The sequence below is a fragment of the Camponotus floridanus genome, unplaced genomic scaffold, assembly GCF_003227725.1.
Source record: "Camponotus floridanus strain SB8 unplaced genomic scaffold, Cflo_v7.5 scaffold13, whole genome shotgun sequence".
Classification (NCBI taxonomy): domain Eukaryota; kingdom Metazoa; phylum Arthropoda; class Insecta; order Hymenoptera; family Formicidae; genus Camponotus; species Camponotus floridanus.
In genome coordinates, this window is record NW_020229248.1 from 463376 (window position 1) to 476724 (window position 13349).

General features: G+C 31.8%; 1 protein-coding gene across 1 annotated transcript in view; it reads left to right on the top strand.

Moving 5' to 3' along the window:
• The first annotated feature begins 4488 nt into the window (after positions 1-4488).
• Positions 4489-13349, top strand: part of LOC105253320 (glutamate receptor ionotropic, kainate 2) — a 145060-nt gene continuing 136199 nt past the window's right edge. The window contains exon 1 of the mRNA XM_025406015.1: positions 4489-5259. The gene's annotated coding sequence lies outside the window, so the exon portion shown is untranslated. The remainder of the gene's footprint in view (positions 5260-13349) is intronic.

Consider the following 13349-nt stretch of genomic DNA (forward strand, 5'->3'; position numbering starts at 1 on the left):
GCTATAAAATAAACATTTCAAATAAACGACCAACGATACAAATCAAAAATATACATATTACATTCAGAAAAATACATTAACATTCAAAAAAATATTCAGTGATTATTTTGAAGTTGAAATATTTACGGATGTACTTCACAAGCTATTAAAAATAATAGAATTTCATGAAAAAATTAAAGCTTATTTTTCCTCATTCAATTTTTTAGTATGTTTTATTTAAAAGTTTTTAGTATATTTTTTTTTTTAGTATATTTTTATTTTTATCAATTTTCGTTTTATTTTAAAGCTTATTGTTAATGTTATATATGTTTAAATATTGTTAATGTTATAATGTTTATTTGCTAAATCTTTAAAGAAAAGAATAAATTATTTTTATTTAGCGATGAATTGTATTAATTAAATTAATCATTTTAAAAAAATTATATATAAATACTTATATAAATAAAAAAGAGATATATAAAGAATATTTCCAATGTTTTTAAAGTAAATTTTTTTCAAATTTCTCTTTCTCTTTTTGTGCTTTAATTATTAAGAACTTTATAATATATATTTTATTACAAAAGCTATGTTATTGATTTAATAATGAGCTTATAATATTTATCTTAATTTAATAGATTAAATACATATTATAACAAAAATTCTAAATTTTGTAATCAAACATTGTAAAATTAATTTCGCATATATTATATATACATTTAGTATTTTCGCTTATTTTTATTTATTAGAAACTTTGAGATAATCGAACAAGAATTTTATTATAAATTTTTAATCGGTATTTTATTATATTATGTAAATATTCGTGATTCGTGTGATCAAAACTACCATATTATTTACATTTGATTACTGACGGCAAATAAAAGTTATAAATATAAATCTAAATATGAAATTCGTGAAAAAGAAAATATTCGCAATGCTCACAATTGTCGAAACTCTCATCGTATTGCTTTTTATGTTTTTATCCGCTCATATGGATATCACGCACCGCTCGAATTGCTCGATATAAAATTTAAAAAAATTATCCTTTCGTGCACGGTAAATAAAAGAGATGAAATTATACGCACGCTCATCGAGATTTCGTCAATTTATTGAAGAGGAAACTATTCTGAAAATATTCATTGGAATGCGCGTTTAGATTTTACCTGCTGGCCGAAAAGTACAACAATTTATCAGTTGTTATATGGACACAATTTTGACATTAAAAGTAAATCCAATTGCAATTATTCAAATGAGAAATTTATTATAATATTACTCATACTGATACGCTGACGATGCCACGCTCATCAGTCGTAGGTAAGAAGTCTGCTTTTTGCACATAGCTGTCACGACAGTTTATTATCCCATTAAGAGAGGATATCATGCGCCGAGTTACATGCCTTCGCGAAAATTTTGTCAGCAGTTTTCTTGGGGTTCAGCCAGAATGCCACTATATTTTATATTAAAAGAAGACATTGACGAGATAATAATTAATGATAATTAAATATTTTAATGAAATAATTATATTGCATATATAAATATGTATTATAATAATAAAGTATTGATCTTAAAGATATCATTGTGATAGATATTTTTTGATTTAATCGTTTTTCTCGATAACAGAATGAAGAATGTATCGAGGAGATAATGTTGACAGAGATTTTCTCAGTGAAATTCGTTAAAATTTTTTTTCTTTACTTTATTGATCGACGAGCGAGCAAATGAAATAAACTGCTCATTAGCTTTTAGCGAACCGTGACATTTCGATTCAATTTAATGCGCACGGAAAACAGAATTTTTTTTTCTTGCGTTTTATCTTTTCTTCAGAGACTTTAATTAAATCGTATTCAATGAGAAAATATACCAAAATGAATAAGTAATGAATAAGAAGTTTAAACAAATGAATATTAATATTCATATGATGAATAGTAATATTCATACGATAACCATGATAAGAAGAATAGTTTTAATTAATTAATTAATTATTGCCAGCCTATATCTTGATAAATTAACGCTCTCTATGTTATCGAGATTCTATAATCTTTTGCAAACAATAATAAAAAATTATGTGATAACATAAAGAAGAAATAAATTGCAGTGAATAAGAGAGGTTTTGTTAGCTGATAATGACATCTTAAAAAGACATTATAAAGATTCAAGATATAATATATTATCGTCTTATAACGTCTCATAATTCTTATTACTAAAGTTAAGAATACTATGTACGCGTGACAAAGGCCATAACTTCGAGTGTAACTTAAAATGTCAGAACTTTTACGTTTTTTATATTTACATTCAACGTCTTTCGAAAGTGTTAACTTTCATATTTTTGCAGTGCAAAGAGTAATTAAATATGAAAACATTAATAAGCTGAAATATAAAAATAAAAAATCGAATAGATTATATATAAAATATATATGTCTTCGGCCTCCTTAAATAAAATAATTTTATTATACTATCATTGTTTTAATTACACGTTCTACTTCACTGCAGTATATATTTTAAAAAACATTGTAGTTTATACTTAATAAATGTAATCAATATTTGTCTAAAGTAAAAGATTACAAAATTACAAATCCTCTATAGAAGATTTAAGAAGTTTACGTGCTCGCCGCAGTCTCAATAGAATGAACACCATTTGTTCGGTGAAAATTAATCGAACCGTGTTCGTGAACGAATCTCTGCTGTGCAAGACTCGTTGGAATGATTTCTCTTATCTCGGAAAAAGACGAACGGACCGGGAAATATTCCTTTTGAAAATCTGTCTTCAGAAATGCGAGATTTCACGACTAACGGATGACAGTTTAGGCGAACATCATCGTTGATGAATGCGAACTTTATCTCAATCCTCTTTGCATAGGAAGTGGTCAGGCTCGTTGTCCACTAACGCGGATAAAACGACTTCGTTTCGCTCCTCGGTCCCCTATCTGCACTCTTCCAGAGAAAGTATAGAATCAACTTAGATACTCCTTCCTCTTTTCGCTCCCTCTCCCCCTCCGCTCTCTCTCTTTCTCTCTTTCTCTCTCTTTCACTTCCATCCTTTGCTTCCATTCTTTCCGCTTTTTGCTTGGTACCACAACGCGAAGAACCCTCGGAGCCATTTCGTAGTCGATATATGCGCTGCTTCGCTTATCCTATCCTTAAACCTTTGTATGCTCCATTTGCGATTTTCTTCTAAGTTTTATAGTTTCAGTAACGCCGTTTCATATATTCGCGTTATCTCCCGCTGAAGGATATAAATGTTTAGGATATACACACCTCTTGGTGATATATAATTACAAATTTATCTGAGGCGAACATTAGCGAGCCACATGATTCGTTCCTAGCGCGAAACCTTCCTCCACCCCGCATAAATCCCGCGCTATGAAGCTTTAATTCCTCCTCGCAAAACGTACGACGAGAACATTGTCAAATATACGAGCTTAATTCAAGAGCGTGGTCAGGCTCGGGCGGGCACAGTAATCCAGGTGGGAAGCAATTTCGGTTCTTCATCAGACTGCCTTATGTACTTACAACGAAAAGAGAGTGGCCCCCGGCGCGAGATGCTATTTCCAGGGAAAGCGCACGGCCTGCATTCGCCCCTTTCTACCTTTTTCATTCCATCTTTTCTCTCCCATGGCGCTTCGCGCGACGACGATATCCTCGGCAATTTTTAAACCGTGTCTTCAAAGCCTACGTAGCGCTTTGAAATACCGCAAGATTGGATTGGTGGAATCGCGATAGAGAGACGTGGAATCTCGCGCATCGAAGAGTACAGTCAGTGTGGTCGAGGAAACTCAGTAATCCAGTAATAAGATGCAACCGGGTTTCTCGCAGTAAGCCTGCAACGAGAAACGATATCGCGGCGAATCTTTATATTAGTTCAATATCGTTCTTTGCTAAAATACATTTTGTATTTAAATTTAAAGTTTCTAGTTTGAAATGAATCCGTTCTTATGCGAGGCACATCAAGGGTTTCTTAATTACAAATGAAAAACTGGGTAAACTTTTCCCAGATTAAGCTTCAAAAAAATCACAGGAGAAATTAGATATTTATTAATTTATTTTGAAGTATCTCCTCTTTCTTGACGAGGAGTGCATCATCGATTTCTACTTAAAAATGGTAATTTACAATTCCTTCGATCGCATTGTATATACCTTCGACTGATAATTACACCGGAATCACTCGCCAGAATAACCGTGAAGCTGGTCAGGGTCGCGCGAATCCGCTAACCTAGATATAAGTCGGAGATATACATAGGCCCCTTTTTCGTGGGATTGTCTTCGGCATTCGGGTAGAATGTCGAACGAGAATTTCTTGTGTTTCGTACATGTCATCCTTCTCTCTTACACGGTCCTTGTGCGAGTGTATTTTCTATCTCGCTCTGTCTATCCATCTCTCTTCCTGTCTCTCTCCATCGTACAACCACCCCTTTCGAGCCACCCTCGAAGGCCACCCACTACCCCGCACTGCCTGTCCGCGCACTCGTCCGGGGGTGGCGGTAACTTCTCGCGCAGCCAGTGCCCGCGCGTCTCTCGCGATCGTCGGACCGCGCGTACGTAAAACGGGGGTGGTTCTCGTCGTCGTTGCTCGCGTGGATGTTTTCGCAAGCCGGAAAGACTCTCGCATGATCTGGTGCACGATCGCAAGGAAGCTCGACATTCTTCCGAAGAAGACCGCGCCTGAAGAGGGCTCCGATCGTTCGATGATCGGATCAATGATCGACCCTCGCGATCTCGAGATTCAAAGAGGGTGTAAGTGAGAGTAGTTGTTCTACGAATGAATGACATTGTGTTTCGGTTGAAGGAGGACTTTAGTCTCAAAGAAACTGCTTTGCGAATTGTTCGTGTTTCGTGAGCTCCTGAAAAAAAAGAATCAATCGATCGATATACGTTGTATAAATCTTAACGATAGATTCTACTGTTGGACAAGCGTAATTTTTCGAATATATTTCTTTTAATAATGCATTGAATGATAAAGTGATTAAGATGATTAAGATGGATTTTTATGCTCATAGCAGTGAAGAATGAATGGACGGCATAAAAATCAGCGCGATAAGATTCGGTCAAGCATGTGGGAAAGATCGAGATAATTCTGTGAGCAAAGTGCAAGGATGTTGGAGCGTGTCGAGGATTAAAGGAGACGCATTGGAATGTTAAGGGGACGTCGTCGGACGGTCCTCAATCAGCTCAAGCGAATGAGAGAAGCGTCTCGCCTTTCCAACGTGAGGATCGTCGATGGCAATCATGCTGTACAGGACGAGTCTCGTGAGGTGTGTCGACACCTTCTACATATAGAGTGAGCGCGTGAGTGTTATCTCAAGTTACCAGTTATTGAATCGAGAAAATTGAATACTTGTGGAAAAATGCATGCGCAAGATGTTACGAGAGAAAACACAAACTCTTTGATAATAAAGCTTATAATTTTTAACGAAAAATGTGACACATGAAACAGTCTTCTAAAATTAATAACAGCAATCTAGTTTACTTAGTATCTTCAAAAACAGATAAATAATTAATTGCATATCACTGTTAATTTTAACTAATTTTCATTTGCCTTTATTCTTTAGTTACATATAATTTTTATGTAATTCAAACATATAGTTTGTGAGCTGAAGGAAATTCAATTTATTCGAAATCTAATTTAGAAACGATTAAATGATCATTATTTTTGACGTAGTCTTTGAAACTCTTATAATTCCCATTGAAAATTATACAGCATTTTCTATCCTATAAGCAGTTTTAAACAATCAATCGATTAACGTATTTCATCTCGGAACATTTGCATTTCGAATACGAAAGTGATGAATACAATAAAAAGAATATGAACGATAAATAATATTAGCGCAATATCAAAAGCACATAATTCAGCCTTGCTAATAAGTATGCAAATTTCTCAAAAAATGTTTGGCAGAATTGCATTTATAAATACGAAATTTTAGTATTACGGAATTTTTGAAAAAGAATATATATATATATATATATATATATATATGTGTGTGTGTGTGTGTGTGTGTGTGTGTGTGTGTGTGTGTGTGTGTGTGTGTGTGTGTGTATGTGTGTTCGTGACACAAAATTATACAACTTTTGGAGGAATATCATTTTTACAAGAGATTTTTAAGCAACATATTTAATAATCAATAAAACATTATTTCTAAGAAAGCTTATATTATAATAATATTAAAACAATATTGATTATTTAATATTCAATTCCGATTTAGTTTATTTATTTATTACACAACTTATATAATGTTTGTAACTTAAAAAATGCGCTTGTAAATATACATATAATGTGTAAATATAGATGTGTGTTCGATTATTATTTTTAAACATATCTCTAATAAATTCCGAATGTTATGAAATGAAAATATTATACAATATAAAAAACTTTATAATGAAACTTCAGATTATGTGAGTTTATTTAATTATTCATTTTTTTCAATTTTGTTTCTTTTCTTTACTAGAAAATATTATTGAAGATTCAGAAAAATAAAAATTAAAAAAAATTAACATACACATATTACATACTTATACATATTATGTATATAGAATATATAAAGAATGAATGATGATGGATGCTTTAAAATAGTCTTTCTAAGTATGCTCGATTTAATTTGACGTTTACAATTTTGCTTGATAATGAAATCATTGTTAATTCGTGTAGACTAGAATAATAGACATCGAGCCGTAGTCATTAATCATAATCAAAACGTTCCACTGATACGATTAAGCGTGTTGTTTATGGTTGCAATAGAATTTAACTTGAAATGTTATAATATCCGCAATTGTCATGCAATTTCCGATTAAATGACAATTAATGAACAATCTATGAAGATTAAAATATCCTCCGTTCCTGTTTCTCACTCTCACTTTCTTTTCTCTTCTCTCATTCTGTATGTACTCTGTACTCTATATGCATTGCTAGATAAAGTTACACAAAGATTAATTCGCGAAAGCATATTTTCTCATTTTACTTGATTAAATTGTAAATCTTTTGTTAATTTTGTAAATTGTTAATCTTTTATTTTAATAATTTTTTATAATATATCTTTAAAATCAATACTTAAATATCATATTTAATTAAAAAATTGTTATTTATCTTCACTTATAACTCCGTTTCATTTTAATATATTATAATATTTCAGTAAAAATCCCTTATATGTCTATGAAATTTCAAAGTTACTTTTGACAAGTTGTTTGATATATTATTTTTTTAAATTTCTATCTATAATTGTTTATTTTTTATCGAAATTTTGCGAAAGATCGCATATTGTGATTTCGAAATTTTCTATTTTATTTTCTGAACATGTTATATGTATGTGTGTTTTTGTCATATAATATACGTAATATACGTATGTGTCATTTTGTCATATACAGAAATTTAAATGTTAACTGGATTTTTATTCATGTGTATCTGATATTATTAATAATATTTGCATACAACACTTCATATACATATTTATTTAAATAAATACTTTGTGAAATTTTGATGAAAAATTTGAGGAAAAATATAAGGAAAAATTTCTAAAACATTTTATGTTTGATATGCAATAGGACATATATTATTTTATGTATATACAAGGTGTTCTATTTTCAATTTTAATACAAAAATCTTAAGCAAATTTACTTTTAATTTATTATTATTTATTATATATTTAAAAATATGTTATATTATTCATAAATATTCTTAGATAGGATCTTAAGATCTTACATAATATTTATTAATTGAATTTGGATTATTAAATGACTATATTAAAAAACCTTGCGACAAATTGATTTATTTACGATATGATTAGATATATTTTTATAATTATTTTGATATGTCTCACTAATATATATATATATATATATATATATATATATATATATATAATATCGTATATATATAATATCGTATATATAACTGTTAAATGAAAATTAATTTCAATCAAATTAATCACAAATTAGATCAAGATTACATTTAAATTAATCAATTCAATTAAAATCAAATTATTATTCATTAGTAATTAGATATCATTTTTTTATTCTTTTATGGAAAGGTTGAATTTATAAATATTATAAATATCACTTTTAATTCAATGTTATATATATATATATATATATATATATATATATATATACATTTTTTAATATGTTTAAACCAATTTTAGAAGTAATTTATAAATGTGTGAATTTGTGTGTGAGAATCTTAAATTTAAATATTAAACACATGCACTATTTATGAGTAGATTATTTAATTGCAAGTTAAATAACATATTTATGTCAATCGTAAACAATATTTAGAATATATATGTACGTATTATAATTCATACGCATAGATTTCATATGCATAGATTTCATATGCATCGTATTTAACAAATTCGCATCGTGTATGATGAATAATTTTGATTAATAATGATGAGAATACATTTCGTTCATAAATTATGTAAATTTATGCAGACAACATAGAAGATTTATTTTTACATTATGGATATATATATTAAATAATATAATATAATAGAAACAAAATCGAAAATATAATAAAAAAATTAATTAAGAAAACATATTGTATACATGAGCTGTACATTATAATTTGGATAAATATTTTTCAATCGAACAAGTGAAATATGCGATATACAAATAAATGCTGAAAATGTTGTGATTGTTCCAATTAAAAATACCGATGTATATATATATATATATATATATATATATATGCATAACATGATACTAATCATTTATATTTTTAATTTGCTGATATAGACGATTATTATAAATCAATACTATATTTAATCTATTTTTTTACTATTTATGCTTTTATATAAAACTTAAGTAAGCTTCGTCGTTAATGAAACTATCGGAATCGCTTTAAAAAATGGCTTGAAAAGCCACGAGTACTTTTGATATTTCGAGCAGTTTTGCATTTGTTGAAAACGGATATGTTACATCGAGCGCCGGTCTCTTTTGCCGCGCACTTACTTCCTATTCGCAAAGAGAAGCTCCCCGAAGAGCTTCGTCGGGCTTCCACGTGAGAAAGGTGGGTTTCGCGCGCGTGTGGAACATGTGGATTGTATAACACGATAAAGTCACGGTGGTGTAACGACGCGTTTCCCCAACTTCTTTCCTACTTTAAGTATCCTTCGCACCTTCTCCCGACCTTCGTACATTTCGCACCGGCTTAATACCTTATTCTGAAATAATCGTGACAAACAAGATGCGCGCTTGTCACAAACGACATTTCTCCTCTCTCTCTCTCTCTTTCTTTTTCTCTCTCTTTCTTTCCTTCTGGCAACACGACATAAATGACATTTCCGAGGCGCACGTTTTCTGAAAGCGACGCTACGTGTTGGAAATTCATAATTTTCTAATCTGCACTCGCGCTTTTAACCGTTTCATGCAGCTGTCGAGTTTCACTCCGTGTCTTTCTTTGCAATCTTCATGACGAATCTAAGAGACATGTAAAATATATGTTAATTTAGAAAAATATTTTACATATATTAATAAAAAATTAATTAGTAAAATATATTAGTAAAAAATTTTTCTTAAATATATACGAAAAATTAATAATTGTATCTTGAAGTTTATCAGCTTTTCCTTGAGCAGAAAGGAATCGAAATTTATTAATTGCAGTTGTTTGAAGAATCTCATTTGTCAGAGTCGCGGATCGCGTCATTACGAATGATGCACATAATGTGTAACTTCACAATTAATTTCTTCGACTATTTCGTAGATCTATTTATCCTCGCACGTTACAAATACGTGTTTCACGCGATGATAAAGTTATCGATTAACCATTTACCAGTTTCTTCGTTATTCAACCGTTTAATCTCGCTCAGCGCATCGACCTTCCTTCTGAATCTCTTCAAATGTGGAAGTTATGAAATTTTCGCTGACACATCGTCGCATTATTAATCGCGCAACCGCTCACCGAGCATTCATTCGCAGAGCAATGTATCGTTGACGCGACACAGATTACATGTTACCCTTGCGCTTCAGTAATTTGTAGAAATTTATTGTGGTTTTGCTCCCACGAGGGAAAATGAAACAAGAAGGAAATGGAAGTTAGAGTTTGCGTTAAATTATCGTGTGCATTCTGTGATCAATCGTTGAATCTGGCTTGACCGATAGCTCTTGCAATACGCATCAATTTTTACCTCTGAAACTTTTGACGTCGCGATTTGTATCGCGCAACATTAATTCGCTGCGTCTTATTTATTTCTAGCTCAGTCTGTTTTGTAATAAAATTGATTTATTAAAACCTCGCGCGCGGCGAACTGCATCCCCTAAAGTGTTTAAGAACAATGATATATATCCCTTTCTATTTTATTGCCAAGTAGTTATTTTATGATCAAATAATAGTGCGCATTTGAAGATACTTTAATGTCAAATATATCTGGAGAAAGAACATTTAAAACATATTACTGCAAGTATTATTAATACTTTAATAGTCTGTTATACATTGTGCGTAATTAACGAAGCGATCTAATGGCATATGAATCTAATGGCATCACAAAATTAATATATTGTTGTCGAAGAATCGTATATCTTTGCAGATTATGCATTTTAAACATTTTAGTGAGAGATTAAATTTGTAAACTTCATATAATAAGCGGGATTACTTTTGATAAGCAAAGACTTAAGATCAAAGCCACTTAATCATTTTTATATTGCTGACGCTTGTCATCTTATTTCAACGGAAATTAAAAATTATGATAATATGTAAAGTACAAGCATATCTACTCCTATATTTTGCGCGTTGAAGCACTCCGTAAAGTGTTTAAGAAAACGACGATATATATCTTTCGATTCTTTATTATAAAATAATAGCATGCATTTAAAGTTACTTGCGCGAAAATGCAATGGACATGTAAGATCGTAAAACTAAATGATTGCAGAGAAGGTAAAAAAAAATATAACTTCTGCATATAATCATATAGTTCCCAGCTTTTTTTATGATCTAAGACGTTATTCTTTCTACCGGTTAATCTTTTTCAATCGTAAAACCTATGAAGAGCGGAAGTGACGCGATTTTTATTGACAATAAAACGCACTCTCACGCGAAATGTTATCCACTGCAACAGAACGTTGACGAATATATCGTTTTATCTCTAACATTCAATTTTCTAAATTGTCACCACACATAAAAAGTCACCACACATAAATAAGTCCTCATCTGCGAATAATTTATATATATTTTTGTAATCGCATAAGAAAGAACTTACATAAATCTCAAAACTTATATATCCTGATATTTCATTGTTGTTATTAATTAATTAATTAATTTTATCTTTTTATTTATCTGTTATAAAGAACTATTTTATCTTTTTGTTTAGCCATTATAAGCAATTTTAATTGGCAAAATAAAATTTTTTTCTGGGTAATGATTATATTTAAAGAGATATATATCTCTGCATACATTTCAGATTTTAAAAATAATTAATGTCTGTAAAATATATCGCGCCGCTTATAATTCCTCGTAATATCCCTTCATTGTGCAAGATCCAACGTTGTAATGTTTGCAAAAAATGCGCATAATTTAGAGATACATTCCCACGTGTTGGATAAATTTTTAACAAAATAGCAAAGTGTGTGTAGCGCGCGACGCTTTCGCTAAAATCTGCTTCAAGTCAAAGAGGATTAAAAATAGGGAAAGGAAAGAGCCGAGAAAGAATTACGATGGGGCTAATAAATAAAAGAAAAGAAAGTGTTTTAAACACAACGGACACACCCATATAATTGAGCGGGGCGCTTAGGAACACTCAAATAAACGCACAAAGAGAGCGAGAGAGAAAAAGAGAGAGAGAGAGAAAGAGAGAGAGAGAGAGAGAGAGAGAGAGAGAGAGAGAGAGAGAGAGAAAGAGAGAAGTAAAGCTACCCCCGCAGGCTAAATTGGGTTAGTTGAAATCCGTTTACGCTAACTCTAATGGCAAAAGCGTGAGCCGCATGCGGCATCGACACCAAAACATCGGCCGAGAGCCACCACCTCGCGAAAAGGGTGGTTCAATGAATAGAGCAGCGAGAGCGGCCAGTTTATTCGTTCGGCCAGTTTTTCGACCGTCGAATATCGATACCGAGCGCTTCACTTTTCGATTCGATTTATCTTGCACATCATTCGAAACGTGCAGCGCGGATTGCATAACATAACATATAGAGAGGCTTTGAAACGAGCTCACGTGATACGATATCAAGACTTTCGATTAACGACAATTGATATCTACAATAATTTATTGAACATAATCAATTAGCTTCGTCATTTGTACGTAATGAGGATAACACGCGTAGGGGTAGACCGCGTGATCGAATTTCACGTTATTTGCATTCGCATGATGCAACAGCATGTTACATCAAGTATCGGTGGATAACAATGCATGTAATTGAATTCATATCCATGTGTTTAATAATCAATGGTTAAGGCAATAACTTGTGCCAGTACATAATCATGTAAATGTATCGATATTACTGGCAAAATAACTATAATTACGTGGATAATAAATAATTCTATAATAACGCACATATTAAGAGACATTTATCAATGAGATAACGATGACATTAGCAGATTGTTTACGAAATATTTCAACAGCTAATGCATATAGTATTAGCAGGGATTAAAAAAGTGCAGATTATGACTATATATATATATATATATATATATATATATATATATATATATATATATATATATGCTATATTATAACGATGTTAATTATGGACTGAAAAAAATAATGGATGTATCAGATGCAACGCGAATCCAAAATTTTCGCTCGCAAACTCATATGTTAGTCATTTTACCAAGGAAATTATGGCTGTTGTGTCTCTCGACGACGTTCCTCGTAGTTTGTTTCCTCAAAATATCGTCGAGGTGGAAGAAATTCTCCCACGCGTTGAGAAAATTCGTTCTGATTCAACTACATTTTTCTCTCGTAACGCAGTTTTAAGTACATGCCAACTCTGTCTGTGTGTGTTGCGCTAGAGCGCGATCGAAGACATCGAGATTGTCGCGCGACACAACGCGGGTATATATATGTCATGGAGATAGAGTCGTGACACAGGGTACATTATCGTAGCAGGACCGAAAAACTCCCGAAATCGCTTCCGAAATAAAGAAAAAGATTCTCTCTATCTCCCTTTCTCCCTTTTCCCGCTTCGACGGTATCTTCGACGGCGTAAGGTCGTATCTATACCGGAAAGGTTAAAGGCCAAGCTCCCTTTTTTCCATCTCCCCTATGGAAAATGCACCTCCGAGAGCAGAAGCGCGGTCGCGATTTTACTCCGGAGACCGTACCATTGTCCTTTTTCTCGTCTTCTTCGAGGTCTGGCGCAAATAAAAATAACTGGACCCTGATTCCTATAACGTTGATGCACTACCATAGCAACTACGTTAAAAAGTGTATAACAGTGTTTCCCACCTTGTGTCTAAA